The following is a 16,066-nucleotide window of genomic DNA, read 5'->3' as shown; positions in this document are numbered from 1 at the left end:
GTTTTGAGATATAGGGAAGATAGGTGGGGGCTGTAGGAGGATGACGGAAGGCTGCGGTGCACAAGTTGTTTTCATTGCCTGCCACGTGGTTTGGCTAAATTTTTAGTTAAAGCTTGAGCATTGAATCCCGTTTTTACTTTTTGTTACGTTTCAAATGGTTTAACAGAAGCCTAGAGTGGCACATCTTGGTTTGTACATCACAAAACCACACGGCGTATGAGAAAGATCTGAGGCCCATGACTGAGGGCCTGACCCTGCTTCTAATAAATGGTATTAAATTCCTTAGCTTACCTTCCAGGGCGGGAACTTTCACTCATTTTCTATAGCTGTTGTATTTTATGTGGCGCTAAAGACAAGGCGAAAAGTATTTGTGCAAGACCATGTATAAACTGATTTGATTCTCTCATTAATGTAGAGCCTTTTTATGCTTGCAGGGGGCTTTGGCCAGATACTGAGATGATTAGAAAAGGTTTTCACTGGGGAAACAGGTGTGTTATCAACAAGTCTTGTTATCTTACAGAACCTGCCGTGTTGGGAGGACTTCCTTACGTAAAACTTAATTACATCACTTCTTCAGAGCACTCGGTATCTAGACCTTTGCTCTTGTTGTAATGCCAACACAAGTGCTCTGCCATGCCCAACGCCTGCGGCGCAGCGCGGTGAATTGCTCGTGCCTTGCGCTGCAGGTTAAGCTGCATCCGCTTCCTGACAAAGCAAGAAAAATCACTTTGGGTACCCAGTGGCTGGGAGCGCGAGGCACGAGCATCACTTCTGCCTTCAGAGCCCTCGACAAATAGAATTTATGTCAATAAAACGGTGTTAAACCAGACTTACCATTATCAAACCGCCTCTCTGAGCGAAGAGGAGCTAAATCTGTGCAGCATTTTAACATCCTTCTCTACTGCAACATTGAATTTTAATCTCCCAGCTGTAATAAACCTCAGAGTTTTATCCTCTTCAGTGGTTTGAGTTTCATTTGTGTCCTGTGCTGTTTGGACAGAGCTAGGTGGGATTTCGATGACCTCTGTGGGAATGAGGGCTGGCTGTAAATCGTGAGTAAGCCCAAGCCCTCGTGACACTTTACAGTTACTGTGAGCATACGGGCGTGGAATCGTGTCAGTTCATCGGGCGGCAGAACCCTGGGAGCCGAGGGATGCATCACTTGTATCTGTCACTTGTATTATAGTTAATGCACTTGAAATAAATACTGAGTGTTAGGAATGTGGAGCAGAGAATGAAATTAAAAGTTTTCCTGGTATATGAAACAAATTCCCCACCGTAACTGGGGGTCTCTGTAGTGCTGTTTGGGCAGGAAGGTGTTAAGATGGTAAATACGTTTTGGAGGCTATCCTGTAAATGGCTTAAACTCTTTCTTTTGGAAGAGTCTAGTGATGTGCTTTCCTTTTCCTTCCCTCCTTCCTTTCTAACCCCGAAACACTCCCTGATGCAGGGGGTGGCTGTCAGGACGCAGTGGGCACCGAGGGCGATGCCCTGCGATGTCTCCATCCTCTTCAGCGTGGCCATAACTTGGGGGTTTCAGCTGCGGCCGAGGCAGAAACAGGCAGTGTGTGGGTTTGCCGTGGGAGACGCAATCCTTGTCCAAATGAGAGATGGAAATTTGGGGAGCCCCTTTCTTTAGGGGGGGGCTACAGGGAGCCTGTTTAGGCAGAGCACAAGCTTTGCAGGACAGGGACAGAAGTCCTGGCACTGGGCGGGCAGCTCCCTCGGGGCCATCAATCCCTGCATCCCAGCTTTTAAATTGTGCTAATTCCCTGTCGACAGAGGCTCAGTGTAATGCTCTCACAGATCAAAACATAGTGATTTGTCATTTGTGCTTTACCCTGGAATATCTGTCACTCTCAGTGCTGAAAATCTTCAGGAAAAACATGTTTTCATCCCCTTATTTCTGCAGTAAGAAGCTTCTCTCTGTACTTAGTGACACATATAATGAAAAATCCCACTGCCGACGGTTCAGTATGGGGATATTGTCATCTTGACAGGCCTCCAGCAGATCTACTCCAGAGTTGGTACCCTGAACCGCAGAAAGGTTATTTGCGTTGTCAGCAGCAAAGCACTTCCAGTGCTTAGATGACTGTCCCATTCGTCATCTATCATTATAGCACTTAAGAGAAAAAAAAAAAAATCCCATGAAGAAACAGGAGAGGAGCTCATCCCCAAAATTCAGCCTGTTGCATTAGTGAGCTTTTATTTATTCATTCTGTTTGTTGATCTGCTGCATTTGCTCCTCGTACGTGGATTTAAAGTAGAAATACAAATCTGTTTCTGTTGTCTGGGCTCCCATGGGAGAGGGCAGGACGAGCGGCATGGGTTTGTGTTGTAAATGGGAAGTTAGAGTAGATGCATTTGTATTTTTCTCTCCGTGTTGGAGCCCTGAGAGCTGTAATGCTGCAGCTGCCTTGGTAGGAGCAGGTCAAGGTGTGCTCGAGGGTGTAGCTGGGTTGAACGTTGTGGTCAGTTGGCTGAGTTGGTGCAGTAGGAATCAGAGTCCTTGTTTGCACCATTCGTCACACAAGAAGGATCCCGACTTTACGGAGTCAGGACATTCTATCATTAAGTGGCAAATTTTGACTATCTGTCACGGGAGGCTCTATTGATCTCTGGGGTGGCATATATTGTGCAGGATGATTATCATAACAAAAATCCAACTGAAGTGTTGGAAGCCCTTGAAACTACAACAGGGGAGTAGCTTTGACCTCATCAAATTCTGGAGGAGTAAGTGGACTCTCTCACATACATGTGCATATTGTAAATGTTTCCCTTGAATCTGTTGTTGCTGGACCAATTTAAGAGTTTCCTATGTGAATTTTCTTACTCCTTTTTAATTACTTTTTTTTTGTTATGTTAGAAGTACTTTCTCCTTCCTTGGGCATGTTTTCCTCTTCAGAAGTTAACATTTTATAATTACAGTAATGCCCTTTAGGGTGTACATTACGATCTACTAATGAGATGCCTGAGAGGTCTCCTAATGACATCTGAACAACAGTCACAGCACATCGTTATTAGACCATTACGCACATCCTTAACAATAATAAATACTCCTACTTACTGTAATCGTATTGTCCTTTAGTGCTTAGCAAGAGGATCTCGGAGACTTCACTGTTGAAGTGCAAGGTGGGGAAGTGCCTAAAATCAGCAGTCCTTTTGCGGAGGGTTTCTCTGAATGTCTTTGATGATGAGGATGTGGAAGGACACACAGTCTGGAGAGAATTATGGTGTTTTCTTATTGCAGCTGGATTGAAAACATCACGAGAGCTCATTGCCAGCATGTGCACGTACACTCTGCTCTCCCTGTCTGCAGGGGCAGTCGTAAACATCACACACCTTCTGAGTGGAGATATTACCGAGAGGAACAGGGTAACCGTAGGCAATGGCTGGCTCAGAATTGCTTAAAAAGTTGCTGTGATAGAGGACGAAGCTGTCCCAGGGCAGATCATGCGGTCTTGTGATAGAAGCAAGAGTGCCTCCAAGAAGGCAGCAGGGAGAAACCTGTTTACACAAATACCCATGAAAAAAATGTTATGTTCTTGACTCCATCCATCACCAAGGATGGCATGCAGTAGCCTTTATCGTTCATATTGCTGGCCACTTTTCCCATGCGTACTTCACAGTACAGACAAGAAACCAGAGAGTAAGAAGCAAAGTACCTTTAGCAGGGAGTCAGATTCATGGGAGCCCTAGCAGAGAGTGATGGTGAAGTGCTCCTTTTGACAGTAGAAGCCAGTGAATTGTTTGGAAAAGTAAGTGTTTCAGAGCACAACAGGATCAGTAAAATTTACATTAGTGCCAGAGGGCTTTAACATTTATTAAAGCTTCCAGATAATATATTTGCTATCTAGAAGTATTTGATAGATGTGCCAGTCAGCCATAAAAAAAGTGAGCATTGGTTACTTCCCAGAGGAATCCAGACAATTTTGCTTTCTCTAATAGGAAAAAGGAAGAGGATTGTAAAATGTCAAACAGCAGGTTGCGTAGCATCATCAGCTGAAGCAGGCCTAAGGAGCAAACATACCATTTATCTAACAAAAGCCGGTTTGGTTAATTTAAATTACGGGCTGTCTGGATTGAAGTCGTGATGAGATTTTCCGTATGGAAACGAGGATTGCGAGTTGGCTACAGTGAAAAGGTAGCCAAGGCTTTCTGGTCGCTCAGACCAATGGACCAAGACTCTTCCTCATGTAACTACTGAGGTGAAGAGTGAGCTAAGCTAATCATCGCTGTATGAAAATTAACTTTTCCGGTTCATGATGACAAGTGGATGAGTCATAGATGTCTTCAGGTGCTTCAAATGGCCAGAAGGAATTTTTTTTTTGACCTGCAGATTGCTCATGAAGATTTGGCTTCAACATTAATAAAGGAGCACTTCCCAAATATTAATGGTCTGCCAGGTCTATTCCCTTCATTTAAAAATGGCAATCTCAGGTGCGAAAATTAAAACTGAAGCACAGCACCAGGTGATGTTTACAGCAGATGCATTGCAAGAGATTTTATTGGCTTTAAAACAAGTCTTCCTCTTGTTTACCTGTTGATGTATTTGTTTTGGTTTTTCCCTTGTCTCTGGCCTCCAAACCATGTGCATCAAACCAAGGATGATAGGCTCTTAACTTCTTGTCCATCTCCTGCTTTTGCTGCTTCTGTACTTGAAGCTGTAATCCTTCACTGACAACCACATCTGATGCTACGGTGCTTGTAGATAGAAGGATCCCAGCAGATCTGTTGAGCCGTATTTATTCGTATTTGTGTTTTGGCAGCGCTTGGAGGCTCCAACCCCGTGCCAGGAGCTCTCTGAATGCGTGGCAAGAGCCTCATCTTAGAGCCTCTAAATGGACTGGACAGACATAGGACAGGGTGAAGTCCATCTTAGTGCAGACCGCTCCCCAACCCCACTAAAATGCCCCCACTGTCCTGCAGCTCCCCCCCAAGCACTCCTTCTGTCCATCACAGTGAAACCACGCTGATCAGAGCTTTCCTGCCATTGCTGGTGGTCCAAAGGGTTCACCCCATGGAAAGAAACCTCTCTGGCCCAGCCATCCTTACAGCAAAAGCATAAGGAAATATGCAGAATAAATATAATCTAGTTAATTCTTTCTAAAAGCAGGGGATTTAGTTGTACAGCTCTGTACAGGCTCTCCTGAAGCACCACGTTGCGCTGCTGCGTGCAGCCCAGAAGGGAACGGCGCACGGGAGCATCAGGCCTTTGGGACGGCCGATTTGACCCCAGACAGCATGGATCACACAAGTGGAGATGTCAGTCCTGTGCAGGAGGATTGCCTTAAACTAATTACCTTTGATTTGTTGAAGCAGTGAAAAAGGAATCAGCCTGGATTTATGCAGAACACCCTACTCGGTTTTCAGGAGCTCTGATCAACCTTTAACCATCCAGGAGCATGGCTTTTCATTGAAAGGTATTTTTACCTTTTTGTTGTTTCTTTGTGGGGGGTTTTTTTCATATTGGAAAGTGTAATAATATGAAAGATCCCTTCTGGGCCAGACTGAGCACAACAAAGTCCCGGGCTCCCGCGGGAGGAAAAGCAGCGGTGTCTTTCCCGAGGACACAGTCTAGATGACAGTGCCTCTCTGAGAAATCGCTTGTGTTCGGGAAGCAAACAGCTACCTCCATATCCCATGACAAGTTTGTTGGGCTGCTTTTTTTCACGTTGCTTGGCTGTTTGCCTGCTTTCCAGCCCCTTTGTGGGGAGCAAGCAGGAGGGGAGCAGGAAAAGGAGCGTTTCGGGACTCCGGTTGAGGCTGGACCTGTGCGAGCCGAGCAAAGCACCTTGCTGCGCTCCCTCTGAAGTGCCACTGACGGATCCGCCCTCAATATCTCAGGGAATTTGCTATTTGAGTCCTGCTGTCACCTCTCTGCATTTCACATTCCCCAAGGCAGCTGGCAGCCACGCACAATTTGATCCTCTAAGCCCGTGCTCTTCAAAGGCATGTACAACATACCCACTTAATTATCCTCGGAAGTGCTGACTGGTCTGCTCCCCGTCCGTGCCAGCCCTCGCCTTCCCCGCTCCGCTCCCCTGCCAAATCCAGCCCCTCGGACCCGGCGTGCGGCTCCCTCCTCCTGTGTGTAGGACCCTCCTGGGGGTGGCATCCCCAGCACCCACCTGGCATCTGCCCAGACACCTCTCTTGACTTTCCTCTTTTTCTTAACTTTTACAAAAGCCTCCCTGTCTTCCCAGGCTATTTCAATACAGTGTTTCTCAATAATTGAATCAATTCATTATGCTGTGAATTTGTTTTGGGTTGGGATCTTAAGTAATTAGACATTCTTTAAGCTCGTTTTGCTGTCGCTGTTAAAACCAGCTGCATATGGCACATTTTCCTCTCCCACTCCCCCCCTGCCCTGTCTGTGACTTAGGAATCAGCATCACTAATTTAGCTTAATAGTTTTTACAAAGAAAAACAATCCAGTCTGAAGACAAAATGTAATTTGGAGAGAGTACGCAACAGGCGCAGAGAGTCGGGGGGGTGCGTGTGTGCGTAAGATCATGTCTCTGTGCAGAGTGGTAGATTTATAGCAGAGCGGGCTGTTGGGAATAAATTAATCATTAGGCACAGCCAGTTTTCTCTTTATGAATCATGCATAATTCACCCGTGATTTCTATTACTATATTTGCACTCACCGAATAGTTTGGATGAGCAGTGTAGGGATTGCTTACGAGTTGTTTGCATTGACTGCGTGGTGTTCCCTCTTCATGTGCTTTTGATATTCACGGCATTGTTTTTTCTCTCTGGTTTGACAAACATTTTTAATATTTTAACACGAAAACAATAGCTAATACTCAGTAGTTGGTGAATAATAAAAGCAGCAGTAGGAATAGCCTTGTTTGCTATTGTTGTATAGCAATCTGATACTATCATTAGCATTATATGATATTATCACATAGCATATACTTGTTTGCTAGTATCGTGTAGAAACCTTTCCCAGGCCAGGTATTGCTGTTAGTTACATCTGCTTTATGTAAGTAGTGCTTGAGAACGCTGCCTGAGTGCATCTTTGGGAGTAATGTCCTGGTGGGATGAGAGCAATTGTTCACCGTAATCTTCTAGAAATCCCTGGCGTGGGAATGGGCTCGGGCTCTCTGTGGGTAGTGGAGCATCACCTTGTAGGACCGTGAAGGGTCTGAGCCAGCTCAGGCGGTGGGCGCTGAATCGCGGTAGAGCTGCTCGCTGCTGACTAGAAGGGAAAGGTTCTTGCGAACGTGGCTGTGGTCGTTTTCTTGCCCACTGGGGGATGATAAAATTCTCAGAAAAGAGAAAATAAACAGTCATTCAGAACGTGAGCTGCCTTAGTGAGAGCCACCGTATCCCACAGCTCATCAGAGGGGACAAGGTAAGACGTGAGCTGAGCCCAACATCAGCGCAAACCTGGGAAGATGACGTATGGGATACAAGACATACGGTTTGATGTACCAGATAAATGCGTAACAAAATTCAGTAGATGGAAATTGATGCTAAATAAATTAAAAATAAAATATGTTTGCCCACTGAGACTAAGTAATCATTTGAAAAATTACTCTTATGTGCTTAAATCAGGGCTGGAAGCCTTCCTAGGAGGTGTGCTGTAAAGCAAACAAATTATGGAGCTGCTGCAGGGAAAATCTTGTTGAATTCCGTGCTTGTGTAATGGAGGAGGTCAGAGTGTGTGCACCATCCCTTCTGGCTTTTAAAATCTATAAATCTGTGGCACACCGCCTATGTGGTGATAGGCACTTGGTAAATGACATTTACCTTGCGCTTCCCCACCTGCACGCGTCCTCCTGCCTCCCTGCCCTGGGGCTGCTCCTCACATCTCCTGCCTGTACCGCTGCCTGCTCCCTCCTGGGAAGGAGGCAGATCTAGACCTTGCTTTCGGACTTGGTAAACCACACTGTAATTCTTGGGCTTCCCGAGAAAGGCTGCAGATCCATCCGTCTCTTCCTGTGCGTTTGGGGCTAAGGCGTGTGATTCGTTTAGGTTTATGCAGTTTGGAAGGTAATTGTTTAAGGTAGGAATAGAGTTTTTGTTTCTAGAACGGGGAATTTATATTCCGATGCTGTAAGTTTTTAATATATTTTAAAAGCTCGCAGAGTAATAGATGGGTGCTTTTTCTTGTAATAAAATGAAATATTGAAATAAATGTACACTGAGGCAAGTTTTAACTCTTCCAGGTTGTAAATGTCTAGTGTTTAATAGTATCTACTTCATAGTATATATTCTGTTCCATTTCTGTGATATATTCAGTGAGCTCCCAGTAGCTGCTAAATTATATATGGATATCTGATAAATGTACATCTTATTAACTGAAACATATCCCTAAGATAAGCAAGTTAGTTTGGGCTTTTATTGTTAATTGAATTTTTTCGGCAGTAGCAGCTGAAGGATTGCTAATGTTCATGAATTTGCATGATGTTAAACATCTGTCTCTCTTAGCGGGAACTTTACCAGAGTTTCACTTCACTTGTAAATTTAAATCAGGAATAAAACAGGTACTCGGCCTTCCAGGGGTTTGGCTGCAGGTAGAGCAGGCGGGCAGGTAGCCCTGCGATGGGAGCACGGTGCAATTAGCCAGCTTTTGCCTAAACGTCATGTCTGCGGCGTGTGACTCCCTCTGTGCGCAGCGACGTGAAAGATCGTGTTCTTCGGAGGCAGCAGGATGCTCCTTGAGTTATTATCGGATGTTACAGGAACATTTCAGTGCAGTTACCTGCAGTGTAATGGCTGCAAAGCGCTGCCTGGTATTTTATAGGAAGCTTTCTCTGAGCGATCAAAAGTCAAATGATTGATATCGTGACTTCTTCTAGATTAAGATTTAGGTTATTTTTTCTTTATCCTAAGTTGGTTTGCTCAGACCTAGTACTTACAGCCTATAAAAATCGGAGCAGGGGAAGGTTCAAAACTCGCAGATGTCTGTAAATTGCAAGAAATCTCTGAATTTCACAAAGCTTTCCCGATATTCTCCTCCCTGTCACTGCAGCAAGCTGCTACGCTTGCTCGGAGGAGTCTGTTCACGCAACTTGTTGAGAAAAGCCGTTTTTTCCTCCTTCTTTCCGACCACACAGGAAAAGAAGGAGGAAAGTCCATCCAGTCTCTTCATGCGTGTGCAAAAAAGAGCAATTAAAGAAAGAGGAAGATAGATAGAGACAGATAGAAAATTTGTGTGGAGGAATGGGGATTTGCAATGAGACCCCTGAGAACTGAAGTCATCTTTAATTTTCCTGTCCCTATGTAAACCTGCTCTGTCAAGTCAAACAGGCCACGAGGCCACAGATTATTGGTGTAAAGAGTTCACATAATAATCTCGCTCAGATTCAGCGGTCTGAGCTTTTGGGACCACATTTTTGCAGTTTAGGCATGCCAATGCTTTCATTTTGTATGCATGAAAATGGGCTGTTGATGATAAGCAATTTAGCCGTAAACGGCACAAGAATTAAGGAGCCACGCTCATAAATAGATTTGTATACCGTAACATTTTAGTTTAGTCCTTTTCTGATGCTTCTAATAATACCAGATAAAGCCTGAGTAAAGCATATGAAAGGATGGGCTGTTTGAAAACAAAACCTTTCTCAAATCCCTTTAATTTTGTCTAGAAATGCTATTTTTGGTAACCACATCTCTTTTGCCCTTTGGAAACGGATGAGAAAACAAAGCTTAGTGTTCCCATTTCCTGCACAGAATTTCTTCCTGGAGCTAGAAAACTGCCTTAGGAACAGCCGAAAATAGCCAGCACAGTCTAAGAGGAACTGTCAAATAAAATGACACCCCCGGTGCCTCCTGCCTTAGAAATGACACTCTGCAGCCTGCTCCAAACTGCCCTTTATTACCACATTTGGTGGTGGCGAAGGGTTGCCTTGAAAATCAGTGCCACCGGAGTTCACCTTGGGTGGTGGTTTATTTGTGCTGGGTTATTATTATACTCCCCCACAGCGGCAGCGAGCAGGAGCGGGGTCCTGCCCTTGCGGGTGGATTTCTGGCAGGCGATGGTGTGGGATCCGGGGAGCCCGCCGGGGCTGGCAGCTCCGCGCGGGATGCCCGGTCGTGATGTCCTAACTCGCCTGCAGTGATAGCGCACCAAGTCTAATCCCAGGGTGGGATTCTTGGGATTAACAGCGTGACTGCAGATTTTTCAAGGGCTGGAGCCCAGACCCGAGAGCACGTGGGCTGCCATGGGTAGCTGCGCCCAGGCGTGCGGAGATGCTGCCCGGGGGGAACCTCCTCCAGAGTTTTTGGTGGGTCACAAGAAATTTGAACGCCTTCTTGTGCAGATAATCACACTCTTGTATGTAGCCTGGATGCAAACGACCGCACAGCTTTGGTCACGGATTTTACGAAGAGGTGCAGGTGCCGCCTGCCATTTGTGCAGCCGCTATAGTTGTACTGAAAAATAGCTCCAGTGGGGCTCAAATCCTCTAAAGACTTCTGTACGTGGTTAGGTTCACACCTACTGTCAGGTTAGCTGTACACCAAGGGCTTAGAGATTGGGGCTCTATAGGTGTTCTCAGATAATTTTTGATATTTAAAGAAGTAGTGACATTTCTGGTAATCACTGCATTGTAAGGCACGTTGCACAATAATGTTTTACAGGGAGATTAGTTCACCCATCAAAGCAAGCTCTGCACTTTCTCTCTTTATTTTTATTTTATGTTAACTGCATTCCTTTGAAGGACACTTAATCCCCAGGCTTGCTGTTTCTCCGTTATCTGCTTTGACTCAGAAGTGGGTTGAAGATTGCTCAGGGATCCCACTGTAAAAACCTGCTACAATTCACAGAAACCAGGAGTAAAATTCTTAAAGAGGGCAATTATTGAGGGAACTGGATTAATGATCTGTCATCACAATTTAGCCACATTCACCACTGACCTTTCACAGAGAGGATGCTCTTGATAAATGTAGTTCATTACCAAGTTCTGACATGAAAACAGAATGGCACTCTGTGTTTCTTGGCAGGCTGATCAATATTTTATCTGCCAAAGCATGCAGAAGTGCTAAACAGGATGAATTACGTAGCCGCTGCAAAACAGAGCAAGGAGCAGCATTGCTTGGAGTGAGCAGAGCATGTAAATGTGACAGTTATTGGCCACACTTTAGCAATCAGACCTTAATACACTGGATTTGTCTTTTACTTTTCTTCTGTCTTACTGTTTTTCTTTGCCTGTCTTTATTTTTTTTTTTTTTAATTCAAACAGTGCCAGGCTTCACTGGTTTTGCAAGTGGTGTAAATGGATAAAAAGAGCCTCTTTCTTCCGAGATCTCCCCCCGGCGTGGAGGGGGGAATCGCGGGCTTCCCTGGCCGGGGGTGTTGCGGTGTGGTTCCTCGCTTTCTGCTCCATCCTATGTCATGCGACCTTGGCCGCTGCAGGAGCAGGGCTTGGGGATGGAGAGCCACTGCAGGCTGCTGCTGGAGGATGTGCTTAATGGTCTGTTCCTACAAAAAAAAAAAAAGGCCAGAAATCCCTGTGTTTTGAGCATGGCAAGTACACTGAAGTTTTATCCACAGAGCGCAGGAGGGAGCTGCACCTTGTGTGAGATTTGTTTGAAAGTCACCAGCGTTTTCTTCTCAGGGCTACAAAGTGGGATGTAGAGCTCACGGGAGGGATACGGGCCCATCTCCAGCAGTAGGATGGGAACAAAGTCATCTCTGCCCAGAGCATCCTACCGCGGGACAAAAACCAGGTGGCTTTTCCTGGGGAAGGCTTGTGTTTGTTGTACAAAGCGTTGCTATCAGATCGGGTTTGTGTTCAAAAAGTAGGAGGGCATTGGTAGAAGTGATACAGAGTCTCTTGAAATGGTGAAGGTGGCCTTTTATTACTATTTTTTTTAATTCCTAAGCTAGAATCCAAAGAGAGTGGTATTATGTGTTGTTGTTATAGTTCATGTGAAAAAACCCCACTGTGTTAAATGATCAGCATTTTAATTTTGATGTCAGCTGCCTCTGGTATGCCCTTAGCTCTCCTATTCTCCTGGAGTCAGCAGAATAAATCATACTGGGGTCACGGTTAAAGATGGAAAAGGAACATGTGTGACACTTTTTTCCAATCAGCCCTCGTATAAGGTAGTGGAGAAAGATCATCAAGTAAGTGGAGAACTAGTTGAGGGCATGGAAGAGAGAATAGCGGTTTTAGCTTATCCCAAATCTGTGTGTTCGGCTCTCTGTGTCTCGGTTCTCCGGCTACATGGTGGGAATGGTGCCCTGAGCCCATCAGTAGGCAGTATGGACAGGGGATCGGCTGGCACTAGTACAACACAGGCACTTGAAGCACACGTGGTGGCATTTCTACTGTTCAAAAACAGGGAGGGGAAAATGTCCTTCGAAACCTCTCAGAAGAGCAGTGACGGTCACCTCCCAGCATGCAGGCTGGGAGACCCGCCTCCCAACAAGCCGCCTCTGGAAATACAAAACTTGTCTGAACTGGTCGCAATCGCGAACAGAATCCAAGTCCCCAGGAAGCCCTAACAAGGAGACCAAGCTGAGAAACATCCATTAATGAGACCTACCAATGAGAGCAGTCTGAGATGAGATAAACTGCTAATGATGAGCTTATGTTGCAGAGAAAACTGCTGGAGGCACTTAGCAAAGCAGAGACAAGAACGGGGATAAGTGAGAGGGCATACAGATGGGTTTTCTGTGATTCTTTTTGTTTAACAGCTATGGTTGTAATACCTAGAAGAACAGCAAACACGCAAAAGGCAGCAGTGCTGCCAGAAACCTAAGGAGACAGTATTTAGTAGATAAAGCTGGCGGATCCCAGGCACAATGTAAGAAGATTACAAGTGTCATCAACAGCGGGAGATGGGCGGGTGGGAGGGAGAGAAAATACAGAGCTGTCCTTTGCAAGACCTATACAACAGCTCCGAAGAACGACTGTTAGCAGTCTCTGTAGGGAAGATAGGTTAAAAGATGAAAGAATAATGCCCAGTAAAGGAGGAGAAGGATCTTCACTACAGGAGAGCCTAGCTGTCCTTGCCATCGGCTTGCCAAGTGATTCAAGTGGCCTGAATGTGTCTCCTCCCTTCCGTGGCAGAGGAGCAGGCAGTGTCTTCTACAGGGTGCCTCCAGCATCCACATCTGGGCACATCCCAAGCATGGGTGATTTTGGAACTAACACTTTGGCCTGGCTTACTGTATAGTCGTAGTTTCAGGTCAAACAGCGTATTTCCTTTGACCTGGAGTGGTTTTCCCCCTGTTTTTCCACTACAGTGAGATTAAATATATAAATTCTACATACGTATTTATATGCATATATATATTAGAGTTTTAGTGTATTTTGCTATCAATCTTTTAGTTCAGCCAAAGAAGCACAAACTACCAATCTCGCGCCCTTGGGACAGAGCTTTATTGCTCTTACTTGTTGCTTTGCGCATCACGTGCTGCTGAGCGACGACACCGTGCTCTGAAGCGACTGCTTGTGCGTCACTGCAACCCTCGGGTGTCTTGGATGTCAGGGGAAAATGTCCAAAGGTGCGAGACCCGCAGGGTCTGTCACATTCACGCTGTGGAGAGATGCTGAGGGATCCGCTTCCAGCAGAGCTGAAGAGTGTAGTTTTCTCCAGAGGGAAGTGAAGGTAATGAGGTTTTGGAGCAGTTTTGACAGGGGCCGAGAGCACCTTCTGACCTTCCGACTGTGGTGTGTGTTAACAGCATGTGAGACGGAACTTATTTTTTAAATAGGAGACATGATTGTCTTATTGCCGGTTTTCTTTGCTGTGTACGCAGAGGAATGGCATTATCCTGCAACGCAGGCTGGGGCTCTGCTGGGGAGATGGTCTCTGACCCTGGACACAGCAGTATCGTGGTGGGAGAAAAAGCACTGTAAGTGAATTTATAGCAGGATTTGGGGATTGCTGCTAGAGGCTGTCACCAGCTCTGTCCTTCTGCGGTTTCCTTTATTTTGCTCTTCGTGCCCATCGCGGTTGCCTGGAGGCCGCAGCATGGCCGTGACCCTCTGAAAGTCCCAAAATGGGCACGCTTACCTTGGGCTGTCTTGCAGCCCAGACGAGTGTGTACTTGTTTGAGAAAAGCAGTTTTGTGGTGGCTTTGTTTTCAGAGCGTGGAAAAATGAAGGAGGGTTGTAGCGCAGTGAAAGGAGATGGCCATCTCCTGGCTCACGCCATGCAACGCGGTCGAGAGCCCGGGTGCGTCACCAGTGGGTGACCTGGTCAGGTCCCACGGGTGCAGGAATAGAGATGCAAGGTTTGGATTCGGACAGCTGCTCCTTCCATATATTGCTTGTATTTTGCCATCTCATTAACACACAATTTATACTGGGAATTCTGTTTAAACGTGCAGTTGTGCTGGGTTTTGGCTGAGGCTCCAGTGTTCAAGGAATTATCGCACCAGGGTAATTCTCCAGGCAGGCACGTGGTATCGGACGGGTGCCAGGGATAGCTGTTAGCCAGAGAAGTTGTCAATATAAGCTTAATAAAGTGAGAAGGGCTGTTGGAAGAGATGAGGGGGCTTCAGAAGCGTTGATGTCCTTTTCCAATTCTGCCTTTTGTGGTCAGAAAGAGGGTTAAGGTGGAGGTGAGCCAGAAAGCCAGCAAGGGAGGAAGGCTGCGAAAGCACTGCCCCAGGCAGCAGTTAGGGAGTATCTGGAAAAAAGACCCATCTACAGAAAACCAAAGGTCTGGAGGGTGTAAAGGAAGAGCTGCTTTGGCATCTACTACTGGCAAAAGTTGATAGGAGGAAGAAGTGAGAAACAAAAAGGGCTAAAGGGAGCTGTCAGGGTGAGCGGGTCTGGTGGCTGCGATGCACACGCGGACCCGGGCACGGGGCAGTCCCCACCGCCGCGAGGACCGTGTAAGTGGGTCAGCCCACCCGGGTGTCGCCGTGTGGCTTGCCTGTAGCCGTGCTTGTGCTCACGAATGGAAACCGCAAAGCAGAAACAGAGGTGGAAGCAGATTAAATAGATTCCCTGTCTTCATTAGCCACAGATACATCTCTGGGATTAAGTTTTGACTGAACAGGAAAGAAAACTCCAGCTCAGAAAAAACTATTATTGCAGTAGCTAAAACGGTTATTTACAACAGGATTGCAAAATTGCTTGATTACACTGGATACGGCAATCAATTTTTCTCTTAAATAAGCACGTGATTGGAAAAAAAGAAATTTTATACTGCTTTCACAATAGCCATCAAATGACATGGTTGGGGAAAAAAAAAAACCCGCAAATAATAAACAAGACTAATAGCAGATGAGTAGCCTTGTTTTTTCCATAAAATGAGACTGATCCCATGTGGGACCAAGAGCTCTTTGGAGGTGTTCAGAGAGAAGGAAAAATCTTGCAGCTGCTTAGTATCCCTGAGCAGTGAGAAACTCTCAAAACTAGAAGGGTCTGAGTTCAGGGTGGAAAATAAGCCTTGGCTTGCGGTCATTGCTCGTGTAGCAGTAGGGCACTGACCTGACTGGTGAATGCATGTCCAGCCTCGGTGTCCTCTCTCACCTTTTCAACTCATGGTGCTGTTGAAGTTGTGAGCCCAAAATATGAAGGGTGAAAAAAAATCTTGGCAGTAGGTGGGTTTGCTGTCAGAGAAATGCCTCCCACCTGGAATTTTTAATTGGGTTTCGGTTGGAGTGGGACCAGAGGACCTAAAATGGTGCAGCTCAGCAAGAAAAGGACACGAACACTAGTTGTCAGTCTGCCAGAGTCTTCTATTATTTTTCAGAGGAAGAATGTTTGGAGTCTTTAGGGAGCTTATCTATAAGGGTATTGTCCCATAAACTGAGGTGAGACCAGGTTCTCTCAGATTTAGTCCAACAGGGTCAATGATGGGACTTAAAATAAAAAAGTTGGTTTAAAACCACCATTATAGAGAATAAGGGCATCCACCTTATAGAGAAAATACATTTTAGAGAAAAGGGTGTCGATAACAGGAACAGCTGAATGTGTCGGTACTGTTGATGAGTGATGGTTGATGCCCGCACAGAGTGGGACAGCTGGAGCATGAGGGTGCTCCTGGGTCCGCTCCAAGGCGGAGTCAGCCAGGTTCCTGCAAGGCACCAGCCGCTGTGGTCTACACTAAAGCAAACAGATCTGCATAAAAAAAGACAGTTGCCATTCTT

General features: G+C 45.9%; 1 protein-coding gene across 2 annotated transcripts in view; it reads left to right on the top strand.

Annotated features, from left to right (window-relative positions):
- Positions 1–16,066, top strand: part of FSTL4 (follistatin like 4) — a 234,106-nt gene that overhangs the window by 108,136 nt on the left and 109,904 nt on the right. The gene's annotated exons all lie outside the window — the stretch shown is intronic.

The sequence above is a fragment of the Gavia stellata genome, chromosome 16 (assembly GCF_030936135.1).
Source record: "Gavia stellata isolate bGavSte3 chromosome 16, bGavSte3.hap2, whole genome shotgun sequence".
Classification (NCBI taxonomy): domain Eukaryota; kingdom Metazoa; phylum Chordata; class Aves; order Gaviiformes; family Gaviidae; genus Gavia; species Gavia stellata.
The sequence above is the reverse complement of the archived record's forward strand: the minus strand, read 5'-3'. Positions and strand labels throughout refer to the sequence as shown.